The sequence below is a fragment of the Orcinus orca genome, chromosome 18 (genome assembly GCF_937001465.1).
Source record: "Orcinus orca chromosome 18, mOrcOrc1.1, whole genome shotgun sequence".
Taxonomy (NCBI): domain Eukaryota; kingdom Metazoa; phylum Chordata; class Mammalia; order Artiodactyla; family Delphinidae; genus Orcinus; species Orcinus orca.
In genome coordinates, this window is record NC_064576.1 from 71384566 (window position 1) to 71398682 (window position 14117).

The window sequence follows — 14117 nt, forward strand, 5'->3', positions numbered from 1 at the left end:
TTCCTTACCCCCCAGATAAATCCGGTTTCTCTCCACAGGTTGATGACAACGCCGCCTAAGAACGGAAAGCTGAGAAATCCAGCTCCTTCACTGATTAGGAGGCAGCTTCTCCTTCAGGGTCCGTTCATTCACTTGCAAAGGAGCCAGGCACCCTGCTTGGCACTGGAGACCCAGCGATCAACAGAACAGACCCAGGGCTGCCCGGACAAGTGTCTAGGAGCCCACATGTTCCTGGAGGAGGCAAACATGAACAAGTAAACAAACACAGAAGAAAGAGCATTGCGGGGCTTCCCTGGTGGCACAGTGGTTAAGAATCCACTTGCCAGTGCAGGGGACATGGGTTCGAGCCCTGGTCCGGGAAAATCCCACATGCCGTGGAGCAGCTAAGCCCGTGCGCCATAACTGCTGAACCTGGGCTCTAGAGCCCATGAGCCACAACTACTGATTTCGTGCTCCGCAACAAGAGAAGCCACCGCAATGAGAAGCCCGCGCACCGCAACGAAGGCCCAACGCAGCCAAAAATAAAATAAATGAATTTATTTTTTAAAAAATGCTGCTCAGGGTAATGTGGTAAAGGCTGAGTGATGGAGGTGGGCGACACGGGGGGCCGTCTGGAAAGATCTCTTTCCAGGAGATGTAGCCAAAAATTTCGCTCATTTTCCAGCTCGGTTAGTTGCCTGCCTGCTCGCCCTCTTTCCGGGGCCCTGAAGCTCAGCACCCCCCAACCCCGGGCAGCCCCAACTCCTCGGGACCCTGCAGGCCGCTCTTTCCCAACTTCCCGGCCTCTCCCCGATCCGGGAAGGCCCTGCCGGGCCTCGCGTTTTCCCAGTTGCTCCAGGGAGAGGCCTGGTCTCGGCTCTCAGGATGTGGACGATGCAAATAGCACGGCCAGCTGCGGCCGGGAGCCGCCGGGAAGCGCGCCAGCCGCCGCCTCGCGGGCCCGGCCTCCCCGCGCCCGCAGCCGCCGAGCAGAACCCGCGCCCACTGAGGCCCCGTGGCCGGCGCGGAGGGTGCCCTCTACCGCCTCGCTGGTGCGCCCGGGGTGAGGGACGAACAACGATCGCGTGCCCGTGCAACGTTTGTTACTTCTCTCCACGGCGGCGGCCGGGAGCGGCCCGCACCACTGATCCCCTCCTCCGCGCGAGGTGAGAGGGGACGGGCCCCGATGAGCAGGGCCGATTCCCGGGGGCCGGGAAGCCAGTCCAGGCCCTCCGGGAACTCAGTGCCTGGCCTTCCCCTCGGGTTTGTTCAGTCTTTTGACATCATCGCCTTAAAATATTTTTCTCCTGAGTTTCCTACTAGTTACAAGACTCACATTCTCCTCTGGCCACACTCCTGAACTTGCAAACATAGGTCTTATTTAGAAAGCACCATGGCAAGTTCGTCTTTATCCTTCCCCCCCACCACGCCCCCGCCGTGGCTTTCGGGGATCTTAGCTCCCGTACCGGGCACTGAACCCCGGGCCCACAGGCAGTGAAAGCGCAGAGTCCTAACCACTGGACCGCCAGGGAAGTCCTGCAAGTTCGTCTTGAAAGAAGGAAGCCTAAAAGGAAGTTAAAACGGACCCCTTGCTTTGCCCACACTCAGAAAGGGGAAGAGGTCCTGGTGGCCCCCAGCCCCGCGCAGTTCTCCCCAAAGGCAAGTGGGAGGTGATATCAGGGAAGCAGAGCGCAGTTGGTGCCCAGGGCACTCACCCTTCTCGAAGGTGGGCGCACGTTTGACGGGGGTGCAGCTGGCAGCAGGGGGCTGCTGGGAGCCGGCCTTCCACGGGGACAGGGGGTCACTTCCCCCCAGCCCCTGCCTGGTGGTGGAGGGGAGTTCCGGTCCCTTCCCAGGCCCAGGTGTCCTAGCAGGGTGGCTGGAGCCTGGCTGGTGTCGCAGGCCCGGTCCCACCCGGGCAGTGGCCTGGAGGCTGCAACCAGAGCCCCACCCGGGGCCGGAGGTGCTGGGGTCAGGGAGTCTTCGGATGGAGAAAACCTGCTCTCCCAAGGTAAGTGGGCTGAAAAAAATAAAACTAAAACACACACACAGCTGCTGAGACTGGCCCAGATTCTGCTCTGACGGTCGGCCTCGGTCCTGGGGGAGCTTCTCGGGGCAGTTTTAGCTTCATTCTCAGCAAAGGAGAGACAAGACACAGTTCAGAAATGAGTGTACGGCACCCTAACTGTCACAGGAAACGGCTGCAAATGACCGTGACATTATATCATATTTTCATCTTTCTTTCTTCTTTTTATGTTGTTTTTCATTGTGCAACCAAAAATGTTAAGATTTCAGCTGGTACTGAGTACATGTTACTTGGGAGGACTACCTCCAAAAAACAAAAACCCAAAAAACTTTTAAACCAAACCCATACAGGATGACAGGTCAACGCTGAAGATTTTGTGAAGTAACCAGATGTGCCGTGAATGGGAAGCCCCATTATATTCTTACCCTTTTTCAATTAACTTTTAAACATGCTGTAGCAAATATGTCTGTTCCCCTCAGGTGGGCGTTTTGTTTCAGGGTTCCTTTCTGCTGCCTGAGAGTGCTTTAGTCTGCCAGAGTCTCCCCTGAGAGAGAAGGAGCTCTTAATGTGGAATATTAACTCCTCTGCCTATTATATGCGTCAACCCAGGCCTACCTCTCTCTCAGGGGCATCAGAAATTGCTTTTGTGTACCTTTTGGTGAGGCCTTTGCATCCAGAAACAGAGAAAAGTGGAAGAAGAAAACAAAAACAATGCCCCGAAGAAATAAGAGCGTGACGTCCAACGACCTATAAAGCACTGAGTTTCCAGTCACTGATTTTCAAAAATAGTTCAAGCACAGACTTTAGACTCACGCTGCTTTGTGCCAGCCCTCACCTGACCACTTGCTACATGCGTGTCCTTGGACAGATATTTAACCTCTGGTGCCTTGATTTACCCATTTGTAAAATGGGCACAATAATTGACTTCATAAGGCTTCAGGGCAATGTGTGAGAATTTAATAAAATAATCCATGTAAAATGTGACACAATGCTTGGCACTTGGTTAGAACTCAATAAATAGTGAGCTATTACTTTTTACATAACAGTAACAAATTACATGATAAATTATTAGCTTATTATAATTACTATTATGTTATTACAAAGTCTCATTCTTTTCTCCTCCAATTTGGGTTTCCACCTTAATGCAAAACATACTAGAAGTGGCTTTATTCCTAATTATTTGAATTTGCTGCCAGTGGTTCCCAGTCACCTGGGGAGATTACAAAGGGACTGATGCCTAGGTCTCACCCACAGGGATTCTGATTTAACTGATCTGGGGTGTGGCCTGGGCTTTGGAAATTTTGAAAGCTCCCCAGGTGATTCTAATGTACAGCCAAATTTTTGGTAGTGTCCTAATCAGAAAGGCAAGCAGATGTTTATAGTTCAAATAAAATTAAAGCAGTCTGTATTCTGAGCTAATAATTTGACTCATTTTGCTGCATTAGACGTTCAAATCAGCCAATCGACTGACTTATATATTCACGGCATTTATAAGCTTTGACCGAGTTGACCAATTAATTTGGTTAAAAAGTTTGATTCATTAAAATCACATGGCCACAGCCGCAAGTAAATTGAATTTGTTGGAAATCAGCTACGATTGTGTAGGTATTTGGAAGTTTTTAGATTGTACATTACCACAGAAGTTCACCTTATTTAATTCCATTCTGTACCTTTGCTAAGAAACTGGATATTAAATAAAAATGCTGATAGTTTTGGACTGATCTGACCAATTCATTCAGTAAAACATTTGATTTCTCAAAGTCCTATAGCTACAGGCTAATGGAAATTGAATTTGTTGGGGACCAACTAGGATTTTAAGTGTAATTGGGAATATAAACTACTACAGGAGTACACATTATTTAATTCCATCCTGCACACTTGCTAACCAACGGGTTATTAAATCAAAATGCTGATAGTTCGGATGAGATTAATGTTCTCTTGTCCCTTTGATCTTGTCCTGGGGACATTTTTTTTCTTTTTTTTTTTTTGTGGTACGCGGGCCTCACTGTTGTGGCCTCTCCCGTTGCAGAGCACAGGCTCCGGACATGCAGGCTCAGCGGCCATGGCTCACGGGCCCAGCCGCTCCGCGGCATGTGGGATCCTCCCGGACCGGGACACGAACCCGTGTCCCCTACATCGGCAGGCGGACTCTCAACCACTGCGCCACCAGGGAAGCCCTGTCCTGGGGACTTTTGACAGCATGTAGGTTGCTATCAGATTTGGACACCACTGTCTGTGTATAATTAGCCTCTTTAAAAAATTAATGAGCGTGTTCGTCCATGTAGCGCTTCGGTCATAGTGATCCATCAGATGAATCATGAGTGAGGTAGCACTGACAGCCTCTGTCAACTTCCTGTCAATATTTTCTGTCGGAGGCACAAAATGCTAGATTAGAAAAAGTCCCTGAACCTTGTTCCCCAGAGGTTCTGGATCTGGTCTTGAACCTGAGGCATCACAAGCTACTTTTTTTTTTTTGGCTGCGCCGAGAGGCTTGCGGGATCTTAGTTCCTGGACCAGGGATTTGAACCCGGGCCCCGCAGTGAAAGCACCCAGTCCTAACCACTGGACCGCCAGGGAACTCCTATCACAAGCTACTTGAAGTAGCTGGAGACAGCAGACCTTCCTGGGATGTATCCCTAACTGGACAAAACAAAATTCAACCACCACTTGTCTCCAAGTGTTTATGTTTAAAACATAAAACAGTTATCAAGTTGAAAATCAGGCAATTTTACGTGGATGGGCTACTTCCCCCACTGCAATACAAGTTATTTATTAATTTGGGTATTTATTTGTAAGGGGCAAAGAAATAGCATCATTAGAAAATACAGGGGATAAGAACAGTATTTTAGGGACTTCCCTGGTGGCACAGAGGATAAGACTGCACGCTCCCGATGCAGGGGGCTGGGGTTCGATCCCTGGTCAGGGAACTAGATCCCACATGCATGCTGCAAGTAAGAGTTCACATGCCACAACTAAGGAGCCCACGTGCTGCAACTAAGACCCAGAGCAACCAATTAAATAAATTTTTTTTGTTTAAAAAAGAATGGTATTTTAAAGTTTCCCTTCTGATTATTTTATGAAAAAAAGGAATTTTGACTAAAGATTGGATAAGAAAATTAGCTTATAATGGTCTAAAGTGTAGGAAGGGAATGAATATTTAGTAAGTGCCTATTCTGTGCTAGGCTCTTTCTGTGCATAATTTCCTTTAATCCTTACAATATCTCCTCAAAATAGAATCAATCCCAATTCACAGATAGGGTAATTGATGAAGTGACTTAAGGCTGCACAGTGGGAAGTCATAAAAATGGGGTTTGAACCCAAGTCAGTCTGCCCCAGACCCCATAAGCTATTCACTACATGTCAGGGTGGTCAACTGTCCTGGTTTGCCCAGAACATGGGACTCAGTTTTAAAACCATGACAGTCCCCAGAAAACCAGGACAAGTTGGTTACTCTACTTGGTAACCAGAGGTTACTGCTCCCTTAGCCAGCCAACCAGATTCCAGGCCCCAGGTCTGCCCCTGGTGGGAAGGATGGGCACATCCGACCAAATTACTATATCCTTTGATCATGTAGGTCAAGCACTGGCAAACTTTTCCCCTGAAGGGCCATTTTTTATTTTGCGGGTCACAGGGTCTCTGTCACAACTACTCAACTGGGTCCTTAGAGTGGGATGCAGCCATGAACAATACAAAAATGAAGGGGTGGGCTGTGTTCCAAGAAAACTTTAGTTACCAAAACTGGAGGTGGGCTGGATTTGGCCCATGGATAGTTTGCCAAACCCTGATGTAGTTTATTAATAACGAATCCTTTGCATAGATAATTCAATTTGAAGAAGAATTTATTTCTAGAAGTTACTTTAATTGGGGGTAGGGCCGGTGGGCAGTTGGAAGCTGTCTTTTGGACTCACCTATTCATCAGTTAGTCGTGCCTACGATTTGGGGGCCATGGAATTTGACTTTTCTGATCCTACTCCAAAGTCACACAGTGTGTGGGTGTGTGAAGGCGGCAGTATGGTATCTCCCATCACAAATGTATATCCCCTTCCTTGTCTGTTGGGAGATATTTGTCGCGTTCATTTCTCCACTATCTTTTCAGCTGCTTCTACTTCCAAACATCATTTAAAAAGTAATTCCTGGGCTTCCCTGGTGGCGCAGTGGTTGAGAGTCCGCCTGCCGATGCAGAGGACGCGGGTTCGTGCCCCGGTCCGGGAAGGTCCCACGTGCCGAAGAGCGGCTGGGCCCGTGAGCCACGGCCGCTGAGCTTGCGCGTCCGGAGCCTGTGCTCTGCAACAGGAGAGCCCACAGCAGTGAGAGGCCCGCGTACCACGCAAAAAAAAAAAAAAAAAGTAATTCCTACTGCACTCTCCATCATATGGAGATATATTCATTTGCTTCAATGCAGCATTTTCTTTATTGTGTGCTGGAAAAATAGTCCTAGCTTTTTCTATACTGAAAAGCAATGCCACTTTAGCACTGGAGCAGCCTCTACCATCCCAACATTCATTCACGCATGCCTTTATCCACTCACTGGGTACCTACTCTTCGAGGGGGAGGGGGAGGGGCCACTCAACACCTTGTGCCCATAAACTGGGAGATTGGGATTGACACATACACACTACTATATATAAAATAGAGAACTACTAAGGTCCTACTGTATAGCACAGGGAACCCTACTCAATACTCTGTAACGGCCTACAAGGGAAAAGAATCTAAAAAAGAGTGGGTATATGGATTTGTATAACAGATTCACATTGCTGTATACCTGAAATGAACAGAAGATTGTAAATCAATTACACCCCAATAAAAATTAAAAAAAAAAACCTTATGCCCCCATCACAGATATGCCCCCAAGAGGAGAAGATACAAAGCAACAGTCTTAAATGCAAAAGAAACAGTGGGCGTGGCTTAAGGGGATGGGGGAGGTGGGAGGGGAAGGAAATGCAAATTTGGAAGGAAACTAGCAAATGGTAAGGCTTGGGCTCAGGATTTATAAGCCAAGCACAGAGGGAGATAATAAATAGATTAGCTCAGGAACAGAAGAGGTGCTCAGCAGTCGGAGAGAGCAAGGGGTCACAGGGAGGGCACAGTTGCTGAAGCAGCAGAAGCCACTGTATGTTCTGAAGCAGGAGACGGGCAGGGTTAAAACCAGCGATGTAGCAGAGTGTGCTGCTGGTTTCCAGGGCTGTTGGAGTTGGGAGGCTGGGTCAGAGTGTGGCAATTGAAATGGACAGTAAGGGACAGGGTCCATAAAAATTCCACAGGAATCAAGAGGATGACATTAGTGTCCCTAATTCCAGAAAACACGCGAAGAGGTGATCCTCATGTAATGACGACGACTTCAGGTTTCAGCTGAAAAACTTCAGGTATTTTCATACTCCTTGAATCAAGATGTTCCCTGGGCAAGCAGGTGAGAAATCAGGGTTACCTGTGCAGATTTTATGTGGAATGCCGTACAGAGGTGATAACTGAACCAGGCAAGGCGTCTCGTATGCTTTTTTGTTGTTATTCATTTGCTTCATGATCTCTGCCTAAACCCTTTCATGTTTGCCTGAAGAGAAGCGTATTAGAACCAGTGTTTCTTCCAACTTACTCTGAATGCCCAATGCACAAACTCCCAGACAACATCCACGTGGGACACGTCTCTACTAACCGTAGGTTTTGAGTTAACCTGTAAACTGCCCAGATTACCAGCTCTGGCAAGGTGGGGTTCTGACCACTGGTTTTCATTACTGGGGGCACTGCTCATCCTGGCCATCTTGCCCACACCACAGTAGTCACTGAATTTGTGATGGCTAAGCTCGCACTTGACTAAGGAGAACTGAATCAAACTGCGTATGACTCTCAAAGCGAATCATTTAAAAACAGTATTACAGCAATTAAGAATACATCAACACATATTAGATAAATATTTAGATAATGCGTGCAAGAAATGAGGCACTATTTTGGTTGGATGATAAAATCAACTATTCACCTGAACACATTTCATAATTTTATAATTGATCAATTGAACCCACTGACTTCAATTTCCTAACCTTACACTTGTAAGGAAGGCATTAATATTGAAGATTATCATGATATCCAGGAGAGGAAAATACTGTAATAAATAATTGAGTTTCTTTATGCTTCAGTTGCTTTTCTAAGTTACTTATGAAACAGCAACAAATACTAGTGGTGCTATTGGGAAAGTTGACATTATCCATTTCTTATTTAACAACGGAGTCATTAAAAAAGAGAGAGGGAGAGGGAGGCTGGGAGTGAGAAACATTATTGTATTAAATACAGATTCTGGTATCTTGAGAAGCTGCATGTTTGGTTTGGCTGAAGGATATCAAAAGCCACTAAGCAAGAGAATGACATTTGTTGTAGCCAAAGTAAACAATTTTTATTTCTGTTTTCCATATGCAAGCATATGAGTAGAACATAGCACATTTCATATTTGTACATTTTGGGAAAACATGTAAAATTATAATCATCATAATATAAAACACATCCCTTATGCTACTGAATGTTTCATCACTGCTTTGGGAACGCTGCATGGGCAGATAGTATAGAAATTCGTGATCCCGTGAAGTTTCAGTACTACTATGGACTGTGTATGGGCCGGACAGAAAGACCCGCACCGGAACTGTCTCAGTTCTGTGAAAATTTATTTTATAACCTGTTTCCAGAAGCTGTGATTCAAATATCATAGTAACTTATCAAATATAACCCTCATTGCCAGGAAAAGTTCCCTTGAGCCTCACTGAGATTTTTTTTTCTGATCTCACTAGGGATGCAAACGTTTTCCACTCTCCATAAACTCCAAGATCTTCCCTCTCTCTCCAAAAGAGAGTCATTTCGAGGCAGAATCCCCACCCCCAGACATAAACGTGATCAAATGCGTGCCTTTCCAGCGAGGCTTTGCCCAAAAGTTCAGACAAATTGGAGTCCTTTTTATGAAATATCATTTCTTTACACCCTAACAGTTATGCCTGCCAGACAAGATGTTTGCAATAACCTTCACAAACTTCCATATTTTGAGAAATCAATTGTGGGTGTTAAGACTGAAAACAGAAGAAATTAATGAAAAGAAGTTATTGACAATGTAAATGGGGAATTCCCTGGCAGTCCAGCAGTTAAGGCTCGGCGCTTTCAATGCCAGGGCACGGGTTCAATACCTGGTCAGAGAACTAAGATCCCGCAAGCAGCACGGTGTAGCCAAAATAAATTAAAAATGTAAATAAAGTCTTCAACAGTGCTCAGCCTATGGGATGTGCTCAACGAATATTAGTTATATAATTTTATTATTCGGGAATATGCACATTTAATGACAAATGGTAGCATATACATACACACTTAAAATGTATACACCAGGCTTCCTTGGTGGTGCAGTGGTTGGGAGTCCACCTGCCAATGCAGGGGACACGGGTTCAAGCCCTGGTCTAGGAGGATCCCACATGCAGAGCAACTAAGCCCGTGCGCCACAACGACCGAGCCTGCGCTCTAGAGCCCCCGAGCTACAACTACTGAGCCCGCGTGCCACAACTACTGAAGCCCGCGCGCCTAGAGCCCGTGCTCCACGATAAGAGAAGCCACTGCAATGAGAAGCCCGCGCACCGCAACCACGAGTAGCCCCCGCTCACCGCAACAGAAGCCACTGCAATGAGAAGCCCGCGCACCGCAAACAAAGAGTAGCCCCTGCTCGCCACAACTAGAGAAAGCCTGCGCACAGCAACGAAGACACAATGCAGCCAAAAATAAAAATAAATAAATAAATAATTTATAAAATGTATATACCTATTTATGTATATAAGGGGTATGTATAAACAGAGAAGTGTCCAACTTTTCTAATTGCCAGAAATAATCTTTGCTAATGAATTAATTCATTGCTGTTTGCTGTTTATTTGTTCTTTTGTTGAGAGTTGGAAAGGAGAGCACTGGCAGAGGTGTGAAATGGCTCAGTTATTTTAGTTAATTATTAACCCTGAAGCCTCACCATAATTATTCTAATCTCAGCATTGAAGCAACTTTGGCCATTGATGAAATGCCTAATCAATGAATTAAAATCACAAAACACACTGCACGGTGCCACCTTTATCACAGATCATAGGAGGTTAGAATGGGAAGGGCAGTCAGGTGTCATCCAGCACAGTGCCCTCGTTTTACAAGTGAGGACACTGCAGCCCAAGGATGTAAGGTGACTGCCCAGAGCCCAAGGCAAATATCAGAGGGGTCATTTCAAGACTGGACTTTTACCTCCACATCCAGGCTGTGTCCAGTCTCATTATCTGGAAGGCTTTTTCTCCTCTGAAAAAACAAGTCTGTCTGATTACACCGTGTGAAGCCATTACAGCTGAATTTGCTTCCTTGGCCTCTCGTGGGTGACGGCCTCCTAAGCCTCTCAAATGCAGAGAAGAGGGATTACGATTCTAAGATGATGAACTGAAGCGGCCCCAGCAGGCCTCCCCTCAACCTCCCCTTTCCTGCTCTGCTGTTGTAAATACACAAACATATACAGGTGCCAAGTAACACCACCTCATTTTAGAATTAAAAAGTCTGCTGTTTTGTTTTCCAAGTATATTTTTAAATGAAGTCTTTGAAAATAAGTCACAGGAATCTCTTGTATCTAGACAGCATTGTTGGTGAGCATTGGTTATTGATAAGTTCAAGAAATCCCTTGTCTCTGATTCTGATGTTCAGAATGGAGGGTCCAGTTAGGCAAATTTGCCTGAAACCACACCTGCAGAACCTGGAGAACAGGCTGGAGGCTCCTGAACTCGGGTTCTGGTCTCCTCTGTGCTGTATCTCCCGCACTAAATGCAGTGCCTTTGGACATCGTAGGCGCTCCGTGAAGTTTGCTGGATAAATTCATGAAACAATAATAAGCAAATTAAATGTCTGTTTCTCCGAAGTTTCCATGGGAATCGAAGAGAACCTTAATCTGGAGAAAGGCATTGGCGCTTTCTAAATTATGTCTCCCAAATGATCTGGCTACACTGGCGAGGCCAAAAAACCAACCAACCCAACAGAAACCCAAACGCCCTTTAAACTTTTCCATTCACCTCTGGTAGCCACTGCAATGCAGCCAAAAATAAATAAATAAATTAATTAATTAAAGAAAAAAAAAACAACAAAAAAACCTTCCACCGTGTCATGCCACCTTCAGTTTTGAGTTCTAGAAAGACGGATCTGTGTGTTCCCGAGCCAGGAAGACAGTGAGCCCTGGGTCTCTTACACGGCAGCTGCATTGCACAAAGGACAAGTGCCTTTCACCTAGTTTTGCCGGTGGCATTTACAAATCTGCCCTGGACTTTGCCACATCCAGTTTTCTATCCCCAAAGCACCGCTGTGAGTTGATGGGAGGGAAAAACATTAACTTCACTTCAGCCTGAAGAGAGGTCAGCGACATGTCCGGAATCACACGGGGACCCAGAGTGCCTGCCTGGGTGGTTCCTGAATCAGTTTGAAGGTTGGCTATTTAAACAGCAGGAGATATGTATTCATTTTGGAAGCCTCTTAGTCTGTGTTTCTAAATGGTCGACATGTAGATGAAGGGGGGAAATCATTTAGTGTCTACTCACTGCTCCCAAGACCACGAAGTGAAAATAAAACTATTCAGAAAAGTTTGTAGAAAACTTATCTCATGATAAATCTACAGTTGGGTTATTAGGAAGCTAGAAAAGTCTATTTGAAAAATAGCTTCAGCTTTTGAAGTGGATTTCATGGAGCAGGTGAGGGCCCTCATGACTGTCCCACCCCCATCCCAACTGCAAGAAAAATGCCCCCGAGTGGCAAGACCAACATCTAAGCCCACTTGACATTTTAAAATTTTTCTTGGGACTTCCCTGGTGGCACAGTGGTTAAGAATCTGCCTGCCAATGCAGGGGACACGGATTCGATCCCTAGTCTGGGAAGATCCCACATGCCGTGGAGCAACTAAGCCTGTGTGCCACAACTACTGAGCCTGTGCTCTACAGCCCGCGAGCCACAACTACTGAGCCCACGTGCCACAACTACCGAAGCCCGCGTGCCTAGAGCCCGTGCTCCGCAACAAGAGAAGCCACCACAATGAGAAGCCAGCGCACTGCAATGAAGAGTAGCCTCCGCTCACTGCAACTAGAGAAAGCCCGCGCACAGCAATGAAGACCCAACGCGGCCAAAAAATAAATTAACTAATTAATTTTAAAAAATTTAAAATAAAATAAAACACTTAAAAAATTTTGTATGTTTGGGTGAAAGCTGACTCTCCAAATAGCCACTTTTTTCTGTCTTTACCTAGATGCTTGTACTGGAGACAAAATGGTAGAGGCTGAAGGGAGTACAGTGGGTGACTGAACAAGCTTCTTCCACGCTACCCTTGCGCCAGCTAATGTTATTAATCAATGCATGGCAATGATTGGTGCTAAACGAAAAGTTTCTCCTTTTTAGGTTCAGCTGTGGTTGAAGCTCATATTTTCTCCGATTCAATAGAATAATCGTAGAAGTTGGTTGGAACCACCTTGGTTCTTCCAGTTCTCTTGCCCCTGCCTCATGCTTTGCATGTGAAACAATTCTAGTTCCTTTAACAATCCGATCTCCTTCTAGTTCCCTTTTCATCCAGTTGTGTGACTCCTCTCCGTGCCTGCTGTGTGTTTTCTGATTATGTTCTCTTGGGGAGTTTGGAAATTTACCCACACCAGTAGCCCTCACCCTCCAAAACGAAAACAAAACAGCTCACACACACATCCCCAGAGTAACAGGAGGACTGGCCCACCTACCCCAGTCAGCCTGTATCGTTGATTTCATATGTATTTGTACATGTGGTCATCTGTAGTTTCCTTTGGCCACTTTATTGAGCTAATTAAATTCTAAGATAGTCTAAAGTTTACCAAATTGACCAGAAAACTCTTAGCCACCTAATATGGCAATGAAATGAAGATACATCTTTCAAGAAGACATTGTCTGTGACAATGACTAGAGAAGAAAGAAAATCCCTAGAATTCTTGACAACTTGGCGATTTCATGTTGCCCACTGTGGTATATCGCTTTCTGCTGACGATAATCACAAGAGCTGGTCCTACTGGATGTAAAAAAGGGAACTTAAGAAGAAGGAGAGGGACTTTCCTGGTGGTGCAGTGGTTAAGAATCCGCCTGCAAATGCAGGGGGCACGGGTTCAATCCCTGGTCCGGGAAGATCCCACATGCCACAGGAGCAACTAAGCCCGTGCGCCACAACTGCTGAGCCTGCACTCTAGAGCTCACAAGCCACAACTACTGACCCCTCGTGCCTAAAGCCTGTGCTCCGCAACAAGAGAAGCCACCGCAATGAGAAGCCCGTGCACAACGAAGAGTAGCCCCCGCTCGCCGCAACTAGAGGAAGCCCGCGCACAGCAACGAAGACCCAACGCAGCCAAAAATAAACAAATAAAGTAAATAAATTTTAAAAAAAGAAGAAGGAAAACTTTCTTTACAAGTTGAAAGTAAAAGAAGCTAGGCTGATATTAGCATCTATAGATTTTAGATATGAAAAATTATAGACAGTGGTTTCAGTTATTAAAAAGCATGAGCTTAAGCCTTTTGATCCCTCAGTTAGAGTGCTGATTCAAAAAGTGTTCAAACACAACCTTTGACAGCTCAATTTCTAAAATAACATCATAAAAGCAGGAGAGTGAACAAATCTGTGCGTATCTATACTACAGGAGAAATCCTACCACCAATTACTAAACGGAAGTGCAGGGGTCCCTGTGCGCTTGTTAAAGATCTTACTGAAAGGCTGACGGGGAGCACGTGACAGTGTCACTGAGGGGAACGAAGGCCTAGGCTTGATAAAAGATGCTGCACTTAAGAGCAGCCCAGCACAGCCTAGAGTTGGAGAAGCTACCTCTTTTGCCTGTGAAATTCGCATTTGTTTTTTCCCTTTACCAATTTCATCTGACCCCTTGTGCCCTACCTTCTGCTGTCTGCACCTTTAGCCTAAAGTAAAGACACCCAAGTTATGGTGTGCATTCCAGATATTTCAATCACTAAATGTCAGTTCAGTGAGGGGAAACGTCAATTAAAACAAAAGTGGACTTCTCACAATTATTATTGTGGCTTGCGTAGGCCCAGGTTCCAAATTTTCACCCTTATCCCACCTTCCCTCTCAACCCTCACT